The sequence below is a fragment of the Aethalodelphis obliquidens genome, unplaced genomic scaffold, assembly GCF_003676395.1.
Source record: "Aethalodelphis obliquidens isolate GAN/ISIS:26980383/991018 unplaced genomic scaffold, ASM367639v1 scaffold16, whole genome shotgun sequence".
NCBI lineage: Eukaryota > Metazoa > Chordata > Mammalia > Artiodactyla > Delphinidae > Aethalodelphis > Aethalodelphis obliquidens.
In genome coordinates this window covers 16,579,945-16,600,772 of record NW_020837960.1, presented here as the reverse complement: position 1 = coordinate 16,600,772, position 20,828 = coordinate 16,579,945, and the positions used below count along the sequence as shown (strand labels likewise).

Genomic DNA, 20,828 nt, shown 5'->3' with positions numbered 1-20,828 from the left:
CAAACAATAAATCTTCAAGAAGAAAAAAAAGTAGAAGAATATATTCTTAAAAAGGATACAGAAAGCTGCAATAATTTTGACTGCATTAAAATCAAGTACTTCTGCTCATCAGAATTCACCATTAAGAGAATAAAAAAGGAAGCCAGAGACTTCCCTGGTGGTGCAGTGGTTAAGAATCCACCTGCCAGTGCAGGGGACACGGGTTCGATCCCTGGTCTGGGAGGATTCCACGTGCTGCAGAGCAGCTGAGCCCGTGTGCCACAACTACTGAGCCTGTACTCTAGAGCCCGCGAGCCACGACTACTGAGCCTGCGTGCCAAAACTACTGAAGCCCACACACTGAGAGCCTGTGCTCCACAACAAGAGAAGCCACCGCAATGAGAAGCCCGCACACCGCAACTAGAGAAAGCCCACATGCAGTAAGGAAAACCCAAAGCAGCCAAAAATAAATTTAGAAAAAAAAAAAAAAAAGCCAGAAGGTAGAAGATATTTGTAGTACATATAATTGACAAAAGACCTATCCCAATGGGTAAATCAATTAGAGAAAGACAATCTAATAGAAGAGTTGACAAGATATTTGAATAAATACTTCACAAAAGAGAAGGCAATTTAGGAAATGATAATTAAGGCCACAATAAGATGTTGCTATACACCTATAAAAATGGCTAAAACTAAAAGGACTGACCATTATGAGGGTTGGTGAAGATGTGGAACCACTGGAATTCTCATACACTGCTGGTGGAATGTAAAGTGGAAAACTACTTTGAAATTAAACTGAACGTGTGCAAGCCCTGAAACCCAGCAATCTGACTCTTAGGTATACTTCACAGAAGTGCTTTACTATGTGTACCAGAATGGCAGCATTATAACCCCAAGCCGGAAAAAACCTAAATGAGTAAATTGTGGTATATACATACAATGGACTACTGTACAGTGGAAATTATAGGAATGAAAATTAACAACCTACTTCTCATAACAACATGGATGAATTAGTGATAAGTGAAAGAAATAGTGATAAGTGAAAGAAGCCAGACTAAAAGGATACATATTGTATGATTCTGTTTTTGTAATGTAAGGTTCAAAAACAGATAAAACTGTGATGTTAAAGATCAGGACAGAGATTGCCTCTGGGGAAGAGGGATGGGGAGAAGCCATGAAAGGGCTTCTGAGGTGCTGGTAATGTTTTATTTTTTTCCCTTTGAGCGGTTGTTACAATTTGCGATAATTCATTCAGCTGTACCTTTATGAATGGTGTGCTTTTGTCGATATATGTTATACTTCAATTTAAACGTTTTATTTCTAAAGATTCCTGGTATGAAGCCCTGAAATATGTCTCCAGTGGGTCCTCACGAAGAGGACGCTATGTCCTTGACGACAGAATTTAGTACAACTCGGGCTGTTTGCAACAGTGTCCCCCACGTGGGCTGAAGGCAGGACGCCAGAGAGAGAGTCTGTAAAAACCTTTCTATGAGGGATTACCCAGTTGTTTCCAGTACTTTGCTCTCTGCTGATCTGGCTCACTCTGAGGGTAAACAGAGTAGAGAAAAATGGATGGGCTGCATATCCTGCAGACAGTCCTGAAAACATGATTTTTTTCTCAACTGAGTTTTTGCTGAGTATTGGATGGGAGAGAAATGGAGATTATAGACTCTGACAGGAACTTGGAGGACAGATACATTCTACTGCCACGTAAGGACAGATCTAAATGTTTTAACCCTTAAGTGAGTTGGAAGGAAGATTGATGTCCCCATATGAAGTCTAACAGGTCACTGAGAATAGAAGCCCATCTCCCTGTGACAGGGAGGTAGGGGCAAGGTGACATAGGTAATGCTGTATTTCATTAACTCTAAGATAGATATTTTCCACCCACATTTTAACATTTTAAAAATTAGAATGTATTTTACAGTTGATGTGTCATAATTGAGTTGGCAGTGTTTTTTTCTTACAAAACTAGAATCCATCTTATAATCTGATGGCATCTTAGATTCAATTAAATAAGTCACTGCCTTCAATATTGTTCCTCTTTTCAAGCCTCGATATCTCCAGCTACTTGGAGGTGATAGTTCAAATATATTTTAAGTCTAAATTTTGCTTGGGACCTTAGGAATCATTGACTTCCCTATCCGCCCCCCCGCACACCCCGCTTCTATCACATTCGTTTCCGAGGAGCCAGCCATAGAAGGAATATTTGGATGAACATATCACATGATTTGCAATAAGTTATGAATTGCTTATGTGGATGGTAACTGGATTCCTTCAGACTGTCCATCACTCCCCAGTATTGTTTACACTAGAAATTTCCTCTGCATGCTCTGCCTTTCCAGGTAATGTTGAGGCAACTGTCGGCATAACCCATCTAAAATCAGAGTCTAAATGATGCCGTTTTCTTGTATTTAATCATGTCAGCTTTACAACTCCTGAAGTGCTAGCACTGAGGCTCCAGGAAGAATCTGCAGACTGCAGTATGAAATAGTAAAATAAAACTTTGTCCAAACAAGGCTTGATGGAAACCAAAATGCACAGAGTTTGGAGAAGAATCCTTTGTTTTCTTTTTTTTTTTTCAAATTATTCTTAAAATCCATGAGCACTTTTTTCTTTGTTTGGTTGGAAAGCTGGAGTTTGGATCTAAAAATAAATAATTTATAATGAGAATAATTGGGCAAAACCATGAATGAGAAAGGTTAACTGTTGTTGTCCTTACTTTTAATAAAATGCCCTTGAGGTAATAGGGAGGGGCCTGGCAGGCCTCCTCCGCCCACTGTGCTTTTGGAAACTACATCCTCTCTCCCTTTCCAGTGGCAGACCCGACCTAACAAAATCCATATCCCACTGCCACTTCACTGCAGGAAGCAAATCATATCCATTAATTCACATTAAGATGCTAATAACTGATAGTGGTTTGAGGTATTATCTGTCCCGAATATATTTGCATTAAAAAAATATGCAATTGATTCATGTCCGTTGCTGAAAAATGGAAAATCCAGATAAGCAAAAAGAAAAAAATAATCATTACCCCCAGTATCATCAGACAGAACCACTGTTACAAATTTAGTTTCCATTTCTCAAGCTCTTGTCTGTGCTTGTATTAACATTTGGGGGAGGCTTTTAACATTTGAAGAAGGACTTTAACCTCCCCTCTTCTTTCCTCTCTGTCCCTTGCCCCAGATTTATCATCTAAGAAGTAGCAGTTGTACATGTACACACAAAACCAACCGGATAGTATTACAGAACATGCTCCCATTCTTGAGAAATTCATGCGCTTATAGAGGTTGATAGGTAGCAGTTATTGTTTATTTTGTTTATGTCCACACAGATCAAGTTGACATCTTAAAATATTGGATTGGCCACCTCCCAACTCTTCAAGGGAGGGATCCAGTATGCTGAGCGTGCTGCAGTGTTACTTTTTAGGTGTTTAATCCCTTCCCCTCCAGAAGCCTTCCCTCAGTCCCCAGGAGTCAGAAGGGGGAGGACTCTGAATTCCCGTAGCCCTTGTCTGTGTCACTTAAGTGGCCCTGTATTGTTTTGTTATTTTTGACATCCACCTTCCCAGCTACACAGGGGCCCCTCAAGGCCACGCTTAGAATCCTAGAATCATATATTGTTTAAAGGGGCCTTGGACAGGTCCAGTTCATATACGAGGAGACTGAGGCTCAGAGGGGTTAGATAACCTGCTCAAGGCCACAGAGCTTTTCAGTGAACTAGAACCTAGTTCACTTAAAAGTACTCTTTCTAGCCCAACAGTGTTAGACATGTTCCCAGAAGCCTGCAAGCTATGAAAATTATTCAATTTTATGGAAACAAAAATTTAACCTCAGCACATTTCTGATCATCTAGGTCTATTCATTATACTTGAGTAGGCTCTCAATTTCATTGTTTTGATTTTGTGTTTTGTATTGTCCTGTAAGTATTTGTCACTGGTTGGACCAAGTGGTCAGGTAGCAGCAGTTAACTTTAATGCTTTGGTTTTTCTAGGGGGAGGGGTGACAAAGTGGAGGACGCGCTCTCAGGGTCCCCACTTTTTCAAATTTGAGCAACACTCCAGACAGCACATGACTTCTTGTTCCCCACAAATGTGTTTGCTGATGATGCATTTTAGTTTAAAAATAAACTAAATATTCTGTCTTGGCCTCTCATTTCTGATTCACTGTATTGTGCTGGAAGTAACTGGGAACAGGTTTTTGGCATTTCTTGGTTGCATTTTGGGCGTCGGACTGATTTTGGTCCCGGGGGTGGGGATGGGAGGGCGGGATCGAATCACTAAGAACTGGAAGCAGGAAATGGATCTCACTGGTGTGCCCTGAGTGCCCACAGTTTGAACTGTCTCCATAAAGCCAGTGCTTGTCCGGAGATGGGACCACAAATATTCATGCCCCCTGCAACAGTGACATCTGGTGGCCCTGGGGTAATAGGACAGCAGTCGAGTGGCTGATCTGTGGATTTTGATGAGATGACCTTATTCTATATATACTTGTCGCCGTAGGAGCCACTGCCCGTTCCTAGGGAGCCCCGTTTCCTCCTGTGACACACCCACCTCCAATCACCCTACACCCAGGAAGCACCTGCAGCAGTGCCTCTGCTTCCTGGGGGCACTCTCCTCCCAGGCCCCCTGGCCGCCGGGCTGGGAAGAAGTGGACTTGCCCCATCTGGCGCGTGTCAGCCGCCAGCAGCCACGTCAGGCCAGGCCTGGCCTGGATTCTGGTGTTCGAGGGCCAGTGATTTACTGCCTGCCTGGGCAGCAGGTGGCTGGGGTATTTTTAGTGTGTGGAGCCTTTAGGAGTGGGATTGGGTGTGGGCAGGAGGCAGCGGTGAGGTCTGGGGGAGTTAGCTCTTCCAAGGTTCAAGTTGAAAGCCTCCTAATTGGGGGGGGGGGCTGTCTGTTTCCTAACCTCCTGTAGGCTTTCAGGTTCTTGGTACGTCTTCTTGAATCTGTCTGCCTTTTTCCTTTGCTTGGTCAGTTTGTAAGCATGAACTAGAGAAAGTGGAAACCTTTGGGATGCCAAGTTGTTTGGTATCTAGGAAAACACTGGGTCCTATTAACGCCCTGCACCTGTATTCATTCCACTTCAAAGCTCTTTTCTGTTCGTTGTATTATCTGATCCTCACGATAATCCCTCACGCTCTGTGGACGGGGATTATCATCTTCCTTCTACAGAAGAAGAACTGGCCACGAAAGGTGAGCATCTGTCCCGCGCCACAGGGAGCACACGGGACAGAACCCGGAGCCGAGCTGTGCCGGTTTTGCCGCTAAGCGGTGCTGAGTTCGAACCCACTGCCCCGGCTCACATGCCGTGGGATTTGGGGCCCAGCTGCTTGGCTCCTGAGTCTCCTTATCCAGAAACGGAGTCGTGGTACCTGGCACACACTCCTGTGAGGATGAGCACATATCAAACACTCCACCCGCTGTTCTGATCCAAGTAAACGCTTCCACGTTTATTTAGCTTTTGACTGGGTCTGTTGTCCAGGTTCTGAACATACGACATCGCCGCTGCCTCCGTGTGAGAGACAATCTCAGAATCAGCAATTAAACGTGCCAGGCGCCCAGGCCTGGAGCAGAGCAACCGGCCGAAACCTGGGGCTTCTGAGCAGGCACATCACAGAGAATAAAAGGTAAAAATTAAGCAGCCTGTGGGCCGGGAGGCTTTGTCAGTCTGACCATCTGAGACCGAGTTTGAGTTACTTTCCCGCTGCTGTTACTTGGTGGCATCGGGGCTTTTGTGATTCCTTGTCCTCGGAATCTTTTTGTTTCCTTTCTAAGGAAACATTCTGCTTGTGCTTCAGAGAAGAGGGATTTTCGTCAGCACCTGGATGGAACGTTGTCAGCACCCGGAGAGACCAGAGGAAACTGGGAAAACAGGTGACAGAGCCTCCTGCGGTGCGGGAGCTGGAAACAGCTACGACTGTGAGTTGCCGACTCCTGCATTTCACCCAGACCAGCTGAGCTGGACCCCTGGGGTTGTCCTCTCCGCGGCTGCCCCTCCCATGTCCAGAGCCAAGCCTGACAAGGCCTGAGCCTCGAGGTCTATCCCCAGTTGGGGGATAGGGCCGCTGCCAGGCTGATCTTAGTTTTGGGTGGGGCTGCCATGGGTCTGTGGGCCCACTGGGCCCCAGCCTGCCAGCTGGGTGCCTGGGTACCTTAGAGCTGGACCTCTGCCTCCGTGGCTTTGTGTAGGTAGCACTTCAGTTTGTCACGACAGATAGAATCTGTCGTGAACCTCAGTTTATTTGCCTGTTGGCCCTGAAACTCTAAGTAGACCTCACTGGTGGAGAGGGGCTTGGCGGTGGTGGTGGAGGTGACACGTGGGAACCAGGTCTTTTTCCTGTTGGTTCCGGCTTCAGTAGTTCAGTAAGAAAGCGTCGTCAGTAGTTCACTAGTCTGAAGTCATGTTCTGTGTTGAAAGGGTTCCGTGGTCATGATCAAAAGTGCTACACCATACCCCCGCCTGCCTTGCGTTAGAGATCGCCTATTCCCATCATCATATTCAGGGCTCTGAGATGTCCTACAGTGGAGAAACCTGTGTAATTCCATTAAGCCCACATTTCTCAAGCTTGTTGGACCATGGAACCCTCTTTTCAGGCCAGTAGCCCTTCGCAACCTTCAGAGCTAGTGTTTCACAGATCCTACCTTGGGAAGCACGGGCACAAACCATGCCACGGCCATGAGAGCTGAGAGCCGTGAGAGCTGTCAGCTGCCTTAACTCGTGGCTGCATCCACCCCCGATGACACCTCCTCGGACACTGATCCCTCCTGAAAGCGAACCTGAGCTCATCCCATCATGAGTCAGCCCCGCCTGGCCCATCTCCCCACTGCTAATCCCACTCAGCCCTGGCTTTCTACCACCTCCCAGTTGGCCTGGTAGCTGAGCCGTCATGCGGCAGCAGGTGGGGGAGGATTCCCCTGTGTCTCCAAATCCTCCCAGAGATGCCACAGCCATCTCCCCCGTCCCTGCCCCCATCCACACCCAGAGGTGCCGCTCACCTCGAGGCCAGGAGCCCCTTGGGCGGCGATCTTCTTGCTTTTCCCTCCTTTCCTCCCTTCTGGTTCCTCAGCCTGTGCTTCCCCACATCTGCTTAGAGCGCCCTGGGCCTGGGAGGAGCCTTTTATTAAGTGAACCCGTCCCACACACAGCCTCAGTCCTGATTTGGAAGACTTCAGCCCTGGCTACCCTGGCCATTCTGAGAATGTATTACCCTATTTTTTATCTTAAATCCAAGCAAGATGTCAACCAGAGTCCTTGAATCTACCTGTCCTTCATCCCTGGTTTCCCTCCTCTTCACATCCCCAGACCCCCAAGTTTCGGTTGAGTCTCTCCCAGCTGGCAGCCCCATTCCAAGCAGAGGAGACACTGCAGTCAGGACGAGGGTGGTTTGTTACAGGACTGGGTGAGATTAAATCCCAGGGGGTCCTGCCCAGCTAAGGTGCATTTTCCCCTGTGCGTTATGATGTTTTCCTCCTCTCTGCTTTGGTCAACGTCCTACAGGAGTCACTGCTTTGAATCCATTCTGGGATCTCTGGCTTTTAGAACCCATTGCCTGCTCCTCATTCTTTACTGAAACCTGCTCTCAGCATAGCATTGATCAGTACATTCCCATTAAGTTAGAATCAGCTAAAAACCCCCAAGATGGGAGAGAGTTCTGTGGGCAGGGACTCCTCCTGGGAGCATGTGAAATTGGGAAACTAAGGAATCTAAGAAGTCTAATATGCAATTTCACACAACTTATAACTGAGAAGTAGCCGTTGTCACCGCACGCTCACCCTCAACATCTAGGGGTGCATATCCCCCCGGCGTGGCCACATTTATGTTAGACTGTCTTCAGTAAAAAGTGTCAAAGCATATGCTAAGTAAGTAGGACATCTCTGTCATCCACCACACCCGTCTGAGGTTAAAAGTTCTTTTCCTTAACTCGTAAATGATTAAAGACTCAAGCTCTTTTTATGATTTGACCTTGGGATACCACCCCTGAGCATTATTTTATAAACCTGTGAAATCTTGGTATAAAACTGTAGATAGGTGGTTTCCAACATTTAGTGCCTGTGTTAGTCACCCAGCACTGAGGGGGAAAAAAACCACAGAAATCTTCTCAGTGGCATATGCAGCAATAAGCGTTTGTCTCCAGAGCTCTGTGGGTCATCCGGGATTTGACTGATCCAGGCTGGGCTCAGCTGGTCGACTCTGCTAAGGCTGCAGTGGCTCAGTGGCTCTGCTACTCACTTCAGGTCTCTGGACCACTCGGTGGTTTTGCGCTACATGCCTCTCATCCTATCCTCCTTAGACAGCAGGTTAGCTGAAGCTTGTTCTTCTGATGGCAGAGGCAGAAGAGGGTAAACCCCAGTGTGCAAGCACTTTTCAAACCCCTGCTTGTGTCCGTCTACTGACATCCCATTGGCAAAGAAAGTCATATGACCAACCCCAGTATCGACAAAGAAGGACATTCCATCCATGATGAAGCCATAGCAAGTGTGTGGATGGAGAAAGGAGTGAAGAATTGGGGCCAATAATACCACCATGCTCACCTGTGGCACACAGGGACGAGATGAAGGGTTTCTTCTGCCAATTGCTGCTAGCAGAGTTCTGTTGCAACAAAGATGCTACAGGGAGCCTAGCAGTTGGGGGAAACTTCTGAAGGTTAAACAGCCCACAGGCTCCCTGTGACCAGAGAACCAGGTGACCATCCTGATCAGTCCAACTCAGGTTCTGGTGGGGGTGGGTAGCCCAGGAGCCCAAATGAGGAGAGAGTAGGCAACGGAAGTGCAGAGATTGGTGCGGCCACCAAAGTGCCCTTCCACGGCTAAGGGTGCGAACCGTTATGCTCTGACATACAGATGCCAAGGAAAGCACTGAGGAGGTCAGAACTGGGGCCAGCCAGGGGAAGACGAGCTTTACCCAAAATCAGAGCAGGAAGGAATACCAAATAGGCAAGGTTGAGACCCTGACTCGAGCCTACAGTTAGTTGGGTTTATACGCTTAAATTAACCATTGGGTAAGCAAGGTTACCCGTGATGTCCTGGTTGCTCATGCCTTATTTATTTATTATTTAAAATGTAGTTTTTATTTATTTTATTTTTTAAAATTTATTTGTTTTTGGCTGCGTTGGGTCTTCGTTGCTGCGCACAGGCTTTCTCTAGTTGTGGCGAGCGGGGGCTACTCTCGTTGTGGTGCGTGGGCTTCTCATTGCGGTGGCTTCTCTGGTTGCAGAGCACAGGCCCTAGGCGCGCGAGCTTCAGTAGTTGTGGCTCGTGGGCTTTAGAGCGCAGGCTCAGTAGTTGTGGCGCACGGGCTTAGTTGCTCTGCGGCATGTGGGATCCTCCTGGGCCAGGGATCAAACCTGTGTCCCCTGCACTGGCAGGCAGATTCTTAGCCACTGCGCCACCAGGTAAGTCCCTAGTTTTTATTTTATTTTTATTTTTTTCCTAGTTTTTATTTTTATAAAAATAACCAGGTATCTAGTTTAAGAAGTGAAATAAAAACAGAGGCTTATAATGGAAAACAACAGTCTTCTGCTCATCCCTACTAAGCCCTGACTGCTTCTCCCCAGAAACAACTGTTTTAGCTGTGCCTTCTTATCTTTTCCCTACACTTTTTTTTTCCAAATTTGTGTCGCTGTTTCTTGATTTTTCAACCTTAGACATAATCTTTTTCTCTTCCTACCTTGGAAAATGAGAATTTAACTCTCTTACATTCTCCCCCATGCTCTACCCACACACATATATTTCCCTTCCCCGCATCTTCCCAATATAGATATTTTGGTTAAATGAATATTTTAGTATTTACATTATTATGACTTATGTAAAAAATTTTCACAACTGAGCCATTTAGTATACTGTGATTACAAAAAGTGCAACTTTCGTTTCCCTAGGAGCTTTTTTCTTTTTTTTTTTTTTGGTCTGTTTGCTTGGTTTTCTACATACTTATCAATAATACAACCCTAGAGGGACTTCCCTGGTGGCACAGTGGTTAAGAATCCGCCTGCCAGTGCAGGGGACACAGGTTCGAGCCCTAGTCCGGGAAGATCCCACATGCTGTGGAGGAACTAAGCCCGCGAGCCACAACTACTGAGCCCATGTGCCACAACTACTGAAGCCGGCGCGCCTAAAGCCCGTGCTCCGCAACAAGAGAAGCCACTGCAATGAGAAACCAGTGCACCACAACGAAGAGTAGCCCCCGCTCACCACAACTAGAGAAAGCCCGCACGCAGCAATGAAGACCCAACGCAGCCAAAAATAAATAATAAATAAAAAATACAACCCTAGACTGTCAAAACTGAAAATTTCACTGATACAATCAAACAGATAAGATAAACTATTGGGTTTTTTGGTTCGTTTGAGACATCCTTCTGGGAATGTTGTTCTGAAAACTCCTTTGCTTCCCTCTGGTGGCGAATTCCACATTGCCTGCATCCCAGGTGTCCATTTTGGTTTATTCTCTTGAGGGAGCATGACTACCAATAGCCTTCTGATAAAAGAAGCATGTGTTCTTGTTTGTCTGAAAATGTCATTATTCTATCTTCATGATTGATAGCTAGATTGGGTGTAAAATTCTGTGTTGGAAATAATTTTCCCTCGGAATGTTTTAGCTTTTCTTTTTTATTTTGTTTTGCGGTACGCAGGCCCCTCACTGTTGTGGCCTCTCCCGTTGTGGAGCACAGTCTCCGGACGTGCAGGCTCAGCGGCCATGGCTCACGGGCCCAGTCGCTCCGCGGCATGTGGGATCCTCCCAGACCAGGGCACGAACCCGTGTCCCCTGCATTGGCAGGCGGACTCTCAACCACTGCGCCACCAGGGAAGCCCTAACTTTTCATTTGGAAATAATTCTAGGCTTACAGAAAAGTCCAAAAACATTACAGAGCTCTATCTAGTGCCTTTACCCAGCTTCCCCTAATGGTAACATCTTACATAGCTATAGTACAGTGATCAAAATTAAGAAATTAACTAAAAAAAAGGAAAGAAAAGAAGTTAACTCTGATGTACTTCTCAGGGTACAACATCAAAAAAAAAAAAAAAAAAGCAAGTAAGTAATTAACGTTGCCACACTACTGTTAACAAAGTGACAGACTTTGGATCTCACCAGTTTTTCCAGTAGTGTCGTTTTACTTTTCCAAGATCCAATCCAGGATCTCACATTATATTTAGCTGCTGAATCTTCTTCATCTCCTACATCTAGAACACATCCTCAGTCTGTCTTTAACAATTTCGAAGAATACTGGTCAATTATTTTGTAGAATGTCCCTCAGTTTGGATTTGTCTGATATTTTCTCATGATTAAATTGAGGTTATGGATTTGGGGCAAGAATACCACAGAGATGATGTGTCCATCTGAGTGCATCCTATCAGGGGTACATGATGGTGCTGTGTACTACTCAGGGTATTCATCTTGATCACTTGGCTAAGTAGTTGAGGCCAGGCTTCTCACTGTCAAGTTACCATTTTTCCTTTTATAATGAGTAAATATATTGGTAGACATAATTTAAGACTATGCAAATATCTTGTTTATCCTCAAACTTTCACCTACAGATTTTAGCATCCATTGGTGAATCTTGCCTACAATTATTACTGTAATGTTCTTAATGATAATTTTCTATTTCTCTCATTTCTTTTACATTTATTAATGAAATTCTTTTGTAAGATAGAGCTGTCCCTTCTCCTCCATGTACTTAGTCATTCATTTATTTACTTGTATCAAAATGGACTCATAGATATTTATTTTATTCTAGAGGTTATAGTACAATTTTATTGTTCAAATTGCCTTCTGAATTTTGAAGGCTTTGCTCTGTTATCCTTTGGATTTCAGTATTACTATTAAGAAGTTTAATAGTAGCCTGATTCTTGACCTTTCATAGTGACCCATTTTTCTTTTTTAGGATGTTCTGAAATTTTACAGTATTCTGCTTTTTTGTTTATCTTTATAACATGCATTTGTATTGGGCACTCCATAGACCCTTTCAAGCTGGAAACTCATGTGTTTTGGGGAAATGTTCATATTTTATTTATTTGTCTGATAATTCACCCCCTCTACCTTTCCCTTCTCTTTTTTTTTTTTTTTTTTTTTTGTGGGATACCCATTATTCTGATGCAAAACTTTTGGACTAATCCTCTAGTTTTCTTATGTTTTAATTTCCAATTTTTCATCCTTAATCTTTTTATTCTACTTTTTAGGAGACTTTTGTTTCTACTTTATCTTCCAACTTTGTACTGGGTTTTTCAGTGGAGATTTCCAAGAGCTCTTTCTTGCTTTCTAAATATTTTTTATAGCCATCTAGCTTCATGGCTGTGATATTTTCCCTTATTTCTAAGGAGATTTGCCATTTGGGGGAAGTTTTCTTTTGCTTCCTGCAGTGATCACTCTTTCCTCTGAGTTGTTTTTTTCCTGCTTGTTTTTGTCTCTCTCTCTTATGTTGGAGACTTTTTCTCAGTTGTCCTGTCATCCTTTATTGTCTGTTCCTGCAAGGCGTTGAGCAGGATATTCACACTGTGTCAGGTATTACCCAAGGTCCCCTCACGTTGGAGTGATCCAGCAGCCACTGCCTTTACCAAGAGGTGGAGCTTTGCTTCCCCACTAGTGAGATAAGCAGACGTTGTCTCCTGATGAGATGCAGCATGAAGTAGAGAATGTCACCTATGTGTCTTACCAAAAACATCTGATCTGAATCTAATCGCACCTTTAGATCTAACTTCCACTTGACAGGATTTACAAGAGATGTGGGGACAAGTTCAAAGACAGAAGACCCAATCAGACAAATCAGCTGTGAGACACTTCTTCAGTTAATGGCCTGGTCCCTTCAAAAAGTCAACATTGTGGGGCAAACAAAAGGAAAGAGGACTGTTCTAGGAAGGAGAATAAAGAGACATAATAACCAAATGCAATGAGATTCTAGGGACAGTGGGGGAAATTTGAATGGATTGAATGGATTTTGAATTTTAAATGGATTTAATATTAGAATATATTTGGAAGCTTTTTTTTTTTTTTTTTTTTTTTGCGGTACGCGGGCCTCTCACTGTTGTGGCCTCTCCCGTTGTGGAGCACAGGCCCCGGATGCACAGGCTCAGTGGCCATGGCTCACGGGCCCAGCCGCTCTGCGGCATGTGGGATCTTCCCTGACTGGAGCACGAACCCATGTCCCCTGCATCGGCAGGCGTCACCAGGGAAGCCCTGGAAGCTATTTTAAATTTTCTTAGGTGTGATGCATTTGGGTTATATAAGATCCTTATTCTTTGAATAGAGATACTGAAATATGTAGAGGTGAAATACCATAATGTCTGCAGTCATTTTCAAATGGTTCAGAAAATACTGTACGTACACCTATATCTAAAGATAAAGCATATATGTTAAAATATCAACAATTGTAGAACTTAAGAGGTGGGTATATGGGTGTTCATTATAGTATTTTAAAAATTTTTCTATATGTTTACATTTTTCCGTGATAAAAATGTAGGTGGAGGAAGGAGGGAGATACCAAAAAGCTGCTAGAAGTTTGTGTGAGTCCTGGTACATGGGCAGGAAGGGCTCCTCAACTGGTGAGGCAACTGTTTCATCCAGAGACCTTCACATGTCAGTGTTGTGTGTCTTCTCTCCAGCCAGTCAGTTCCCGGAGAGGGGCTCCCAGTGCCTGCCTCAGTGTGTAAACCTCACGGCCAGCCCCTGCGAGCTGAATGGAGAAGGGGGTCCAGGCAGCCTCTCCAGTCAGTTCACAGACTTTGACGGAACTTTTTCATGGATGTCTCACCCCATCCTCAACTGGGCAATGCCTCCAGAGAATAACTGAAGGTATCCTACCAGGGAGCAGAGGGGCAGTCGCCTGGGCTGAGTAAAATAGGGGAAGAAGCCTGAGAGTATGTCTTTTCATACAGACTTTCCACCAGTTCTGTTTCCTGCCCCACTTTGTTGCTGCTTGATATCCCAAGTCCTGAGATCCCCTGGGGTTTGGGTCAGAAGGGCTTGCTAATCACGGTGAGGCTGTGTAGAGCATGGTTTGTGGGCCACACCCCTGCAGAGGTTCACATTCTGCCGTGTGACCTGGGACAAGTTATTTAACTTCTCTATGCCTCACCTGCAAAATCAGGTTACAAACTTTCACATTGTTGGGGGATTACGTAAGCTAACACACCTTCAACATTTAGACCAGTGCCCGATACAGAGTTAAGTCCTTTGACTAAACACACACACACACACACACACACACACACACACACACACACACACACCTCCCAGCCCCCACCAACTTAGGTTTCTACTTTCTCTGATCTGTGAGGTCTCTTTGTATCTTCTGTAATTTTAGTGCTATCTCAAGCCTGCTACATGCACTTCGGCTTTCTTTGTCCTTGTGGGGTTTGGCCTTTTTTAAAAAAATCCCTTTACTGTCCCTCCAGTCAGGTTTGGGGAGTTAGTAGAGTATGTGTGTATTTGTGTGCATTTCACATGTGTGCATTTCACAACGTTAAACCACAAGTCTCAACAGCTTGCTTTCTTTCTTTGTCTCTCCCAAAGCCCCCCTTCCGTACATTCATCATATTCTAGCCTGAACTCACAGAGTGTTGCAGGCAGAGCCAGGGGAGTGAACGCCAGGCTTCTTAGATCGGAACCAGCTCCTAACGTTCTATCTAGAAAATGCTGAGAAGCACCTCAGGATAAACCTGCTGGTTGAGTGTTCCGTGAGCTCCTTTCCGGAATCTCCTGAGTCACCATCACTGGCAGAGGGGAAGGAAGGGTTTGTGGTGGAGCCACCCTGAAGCTTGTGTAAGAAGCTGTGGCCCATGGCTGTGTCAGCACCAAACAGCCAGCAGGCTTCTCGCCCCCCCACCCAGAGCTCCTGATTCCTAGGGGTCACCCGATCGACCTAGAGAACTTGATCCTGCCTTCACAGTGGTAGAAGGGGGCACCTTTGCGAATGACTTGCTTGAAGAGTTTGGAATGCTGGTTTAAAAGAAAGAATTCCTCCCCAGGTAGGATTAGGCCCACGGAGTTTTGTGATCCTCTTCTGCCTGGGTCATGACGTTGCCCTTTTAAACTCAGAAGCCCCACTTGAAGTGTAGGATACGTTTGAGGGAGAGTGGCTTCTCCAGTTAGATCTGAAGCCGCCTTCTGGCTGGTCGTCCCTTGGACTTTAGCGCTTTCTACTGAACGGTAATAAAGAGCTTGGGCCGCTTATTTCCATTTTCCATTCCCCTCCCGACCCCAGATCCATTCTGCAGACCTGCCTGCTCTATTCCGTGCCCTGGGAAGGCAACTGCTGATAGAGACACTGGACTGAGATGACAGGGTGGGAGGAAGAAGAGGCCAGATGATTCTCTGCCCACTCTCAGCCTAAAGGGGTGCTCCTGGCCCAGCCCCCTAGTTCTGCACTCCCTGGCTCGAGGCCACCTTTTCCAAGTGCCTGAGAAGATGGTGGTGCACACACCTAGACCCTCCCTTCTGGACCTTCTTTCTGCATACAGTAGGTCCTTGCTGTGTGTACAGTGAGGGGGGCGGGCACGTTCATCCCAGCCTCAGGCAATCTGTGAAGTCTGGCTCATTCCTTTTTGGCAGCCCCCGGCTCCGCGACCACACTTTTTTTTCTTTTAGCTGCATCACAAGGCATGTGGGATCTCCTTTCCCTCATCAGGGATGGAACCCATGCCCCCTGCATTGGGGGCGCAGAGTCTTAACAACTGGACCTCTAGGGAAGTTCCCCCACCTCCTATGCTTCTTTCAGCCGTTCTCAACATTTAGCTTTGCTTCCTTTACACAACCTCTTCTGAAAAGACCCTGACAATTCATTCACATTACAATGCCAATAACTATCCCTGCTACCTTTCTTCTAGGGATATTTTCTTTGAAAAACCGAAGTCCAAGGGATGAATCTGTAACTGTTGAATTTCAGAGAGGAATAGAATTGAGGGTGGGATTCAACCCCCCATCTTCTCAAATCATTCGTCTGTCTATTCAGTCCACCAGGCTTTGCAACGGGAGGGTGCATTTAAAGTGCGTGGAAGAGATACTAATTCTGGGCTTTGGCTACTCGAATTAAACGTGCTCTGGCGTGGGAAGGCCAGGGGAGAAGCTCTAGAATGGGGATGTTAAATAGAAGTGGTAGGGAAGAGGGTAGAGGCTAAGTGTCCAGAGTTCAGACATCAGAAGAGCAGTCTAGGGTTCTGCACCCCTAACCCCTGTACCCTTCCACCAGCCTTGGCCCCCTCTTCACCCCAGAACAAGTCTGAGTCTGGAGAATTCTGAGGGTGGGAGAGGGATCTGCAAGAAAAGCCTGGGCCCCCAGAACTTGGCTTCATTTGCATTTGTAGCGTGCTTCAGTGTGACAATATTAACCGCTGTCCCTTATTGAAAGCTAGACTGTATGTCGAGGGCAGGGACAGTGCCTGTATCTCCTCCATCCTTGTAGCCCTTGCACATTGCTCAGTGTTTTGCACATAGTAGGTGCTCAAGAGATACAAGCTGCCTTGATGAACACATTATCTCGCTGAATTCTCATAAGAACTTTGCGAGGTGCCCCCTATTATCACTCCCATTCTGTAGATGAGGTGGCTGGGGCGTAGTTGGGTTAAATAATTTGCCCAGTTGGTGAGTTATAGAGATCCTGTTCTAGTCCGTTCTGACTGACTTCAAGGCCAGACTCGAAGCCTGTGGGCACAGGCCAAGCGCGTTTAGACGGCACCAACTTGAGCAGAGGATGGGGTTGCGTCTCCATCTTGGTAGCAATTCTCTCATGGAAGAATTTTCATAACCCTGAAAATCCTTATATATGTTTCTCTGAATCCTTTATATTTCTCCTCCAGGCTAAGCCAACGCTTAGTGCCATATGAAATTGAAGTTTGTGGAATATGAAAAAAGGTAGAACAAACATTGCAAAATGATATGGTGTCATGTTCATAATCCGGAGATAATTTTTAATAATGTTGCCTCCTTTTTTGGGAAGAATTGGAAGTGCTTTGATGAGAATTAATTAGTTTAGGTTTGTAATTTCATGCTTGAAGTAAGCTGCAAAAATGCCCATGGGTCCCAGGTTGCTGGAGGGGACCAGGGTGAGGGAGAAGGATTCATTATTAGGTTTTTAGCTTGAAATCTGAGGCAGAACAATACCATTTCTCATGGAAAAGTTTTAAATACTTTTCCATAGCCAAATTTCCTTGGGGGTGAATATATCAGAGGAGTGGAAATCAAGACAATGAGGTAAAAATAAAAGACTCCTTTTTTCCTTTCTAAAATTATTTTGTTTTTCCTGAGCCACTGCTTTTACGAGACGTGTGGGAAGGGAATACAGGGGTAACACTTCAGTGCACCGAGAAATGCTTCTCTCGGTGAGTTCAGAGGCAATCACAGGATTCTGATCACAGGTTTCCATAATCCTGTGGGAGAGGAGTGCCACAGGTATCATTCCTAATTAAGTGCCCTCCAAAACCTTCTAGGAGGCATTCGGGGTGATTACTCTTCACCCATGTCTTGTTACTAATCATGGGTGCGATCAGGAGCTCACAGAGCCAGGCCAATGGGATCTGTTAGGAAAAGAGAATTAAAAACAAATCTGCCAACCCAGCAAACCTTCTCCACAAAGGTAGGAGAGAAAGAAAACAGTTTTGTTATTGAATAAGCATCAAACCAGAATGCGATGTGCAGCACAGGCAATCAGCTAAGAGACTGCAGAGACAGACAGGAATCTCAGCCTTTTGTACAGGCAGGCAGACACAGGCCCTTACCTACACAATAACAACCAGTCCTCACACCAAGTTCATCCTGGATTTGCCTGGTAATTGGGGTCACCATCTGTGTTACCTAATTGGCTTTAACCTAAAGAAAAACCAGCTTCTCCTATCTTTATGACAGGAGGTAGTTTTGCAACAAGGAGCAAGGCTCCCACCCTCCCACAGAGATGGGAGAGGGGCCCTATCTCCCTTGATGATGGCATTTCAAAGGGATGGCTCCCTGGTCCTTGAGAAAGACAGTCCTAAAGCTGGCAGGAGTCTGAGTTAGCTTTTTAAAAACTTTACATACCTTTCAAAGAGACAGAGAAAAGAACTTAGAGTTACCAGTTTTCTCAAGTGAATGCTCTAAAAAGAGGGAGGAAGGAGAAGCATCTTCCCTTATTTTCAACAGGGAGAGCTAAGCCTCTTATTTTTCATCTGTATTTGCCCTTTCAGGCCCAAGAAATGGCAGGAATGGGATCCCCACCTCCCGCTCACTCAGGGACTCTCCCACCTTGACCCAGGCTCTGCGGCAAGAGGCACAGCCTGGACAATCTCATTGCTTGACTGCCTTGCCTCTGTCCATCTTTGGGGCTGGGGCTTCTGGAAGGGAGCAGTACCCCGCTGGTGTTGAGTTGCATCAGGTGGGTTCTGGGGAAAGTACGAGTCTTTTGTGAGGTGACCTCACCGTACCACCTGAGGTTGCAGCCAGGACACTTGAGGTGTCGTGCATTCTAAAATCTGCCTGGAGGACGGACACTTCCCTGGTGGTGCAGTGGTTAAGAATCCGCCTGCCAGTGCTGGGGACATGGGTTTGATCCCTGGTCCGGGAAGATCCCACATGCCGCGGAGGAACTAAGGCCGTGCGCCACAACTACTGAGCCTGTGCTCTAGAGCCTGGGAGCCACAGCTACTGCGCCCATGTGCCACAACTACTGAAGCCCGTGCACGCCTAGAGCCCGTGCTCCGCGACAAGAGAAGCCACCGCAATGAGAAGCCCACGCTCTGCAATGAAGAGCAGTCCCCCGCTCGCCGCAACTAGAGAAAGCCCGCACGCAGCAATGAAGACCCAATGCAGCCAAAAATAATTAATTAGTTAAAAAAAAAAAAAAACCTGGAGAGCGAGAAGGAAGGCAAGGTCCCAGCTCACCACGTGCTGAGGATGGGGGCCTAGCCCACTTTAAAGAACACAGCTTCCCCCAGCCCCAGTGGGAGGAGATGAGTGTGGAAATCTGTGAGGATGGACAGCTGAAACCCAAAACTCAGCAGGACCAAACTAAACCCCAACTCCTGCAGTTCTTACTTTCACCAAAGGATTGCTTCTATCCAAGAGGGGAAGGAGAAACATCTTCAGAATCAATGAGTCAGAAAGGGAGGAACTCAACCCATATTCAAAGGGGTAATCAGCTCTCCAACGTGGAACAAATCTCACTCTATACAGTGTTTGCGGAGAAGAAAACCAGATTCCTTTATATATAAGGAGGAAACAGATTCGTGCTTTTCAGCCACATCTGCTCACGCACCTCCTCACTCCCGCTCGTGGGTTAACGGGAGGCTGATGGACCTGAAAGGTGTGGGTGAATTGGAACACGCAAAATACCCCTCTCATAAGGAGAGCACCTTTTAAAAAACAAAACAGAAGGCATGATTTGTTTCTTGCTAAGCTTCCCTGTGCTGTAGCTCTGTGATATAAGTACCTGTATACGTACATATGTGTATGTTTCTCTCTGAGCAGAAGAGCAGGAGGGAAGCCCCTCTGTCTGCCCCCACCATGTCCCTGGCGGGCTCTGGCTTGCCTTGGGTGGGGAGGCAAGGGCTGAGGCTACCCTACTGGCCCCTGACTGCCCTCCCCTTCAGTTGGCAGTGGCCATGGGAGTGGAATTCCCAGTCCTACGGGCCAGCTTTGTCCCGTTGCTACTCTTGCTCCCGGCAGGCAAGGCCAGCTACCCCATGGTCTTCAGGGAAGTTTCTGAAAGAGGATGGGATTTCACCCTCCTTCCAGAGCCAACATTACTGGAATGGGAGAAGGAAGGATGAAAGAACTGGAGAGGGCAAAGCCAGGCCACTGCCTGTGTGCCATGGAGCATCCTCACCTCCTCCCTGGCACTGGCTCTGGGCCCTGTGTCTGCTCTCTCTGGCCACCTCTGTGGGCTCAGCCTTTCCCAGGGACCCTGGCAGATGCCTAGTGACATGGCAGATGGACCCTTTTCCACTGTGGAGTCATAAGTGTTGGGTAAACTATAATCAAAAATAATTGTTTTAATGTAGGCTGCCCTTGAGCAAAAAAAAAAAAAAAAAAAGGAAATCCTCAAGTGGCAAAAACCAGTTGAAGAGGGAAACCACAGCTGAAGCAGTTGAGTGAAGCCTGGAGTCCAGGGGGATCTTAGAGGAGCCCAATTTAGGCTCGAGGGACCAGGCTGTAGTCATAGCACCTGTACAGGAGATGTGGCCTCACTCTTGCTTGGAGGAGAGAAAATTTTGATCTGAGCTCAGCAAAAAAGCAAGAGCATTGAAGTGGCACCCCTTTCTTAAAAGGGGATTGGAAAATTCTGCCCGCCAGCTCAGCCAGCCATGCCAAAGCAAACGGTCTATCTTGGGAGTGCAAAGAAAAACAGTTGCCTGTCAGAAACCGAATCCCTGGGGCCTGTGCCATGAATGAGCACAGAGTTCAAATTCCTACTACCTGTGAGGTCCGTGAGCCCCAAACAGAGAAAATAACATAATATTTGGTCTAAAACAATTGAAACCTCCAGGATCCTGGTAGACGCTAATGTGAAACCACTGTGTAAAAACTGTCATAACCCAGAGCACACGGGAGTCACACAGGAAAAACAAATCCTACTGAAGATGAGCTCACAATAAAAAATGACAAGTCATGTGAGGAAATGAGTCTCCATGAGCAGAAACCAGCAGATGCCTCCAGAGGGTCCTCAGTGCCTCAAACTCTGCAGATAACGGAACAGTCTGAAAAGAGCTATAAACACATTCGGACCCAGCATTCCAAAAGCAGGGTTCAGAGGTTCTAGCCCCTTCCCAACCTGCCCCTCCTGTGTCCACCTTCTCAGTTCATTCCAATCCCACCTGCCACACAGACTCAAAATCTTGAGCACCTTCAAGTTCTTCCTTTCTCAGCCTTTTGTCTTAAAAATGGCTCTCAATGTCC

General features: G+C 46.1%; 1 protein-coding gene across 1 annotated transcript in view; it reads left to right on the top strand.

Moving 5' to 3' along the window:
* Positions 1 to 20,828, top strand: part of EBPL (EBP like) — a 103,877-nt gene that overhangs the window by 54,751 nt on the left and 28,298 nt on the right. The window contains exons 4-5 of the transcript XR_003434756.1: positions 5,463 to 5,607; positions 5,756 to 5,899. The gene's annotated coding sequence lies outside the window, so the exon portion shown is untranslated. The remainder of the gene's footprint in view (positions 1 to 5,462; positions 5,608 to 5,755; positions 5,900 to 20,828) is intronic.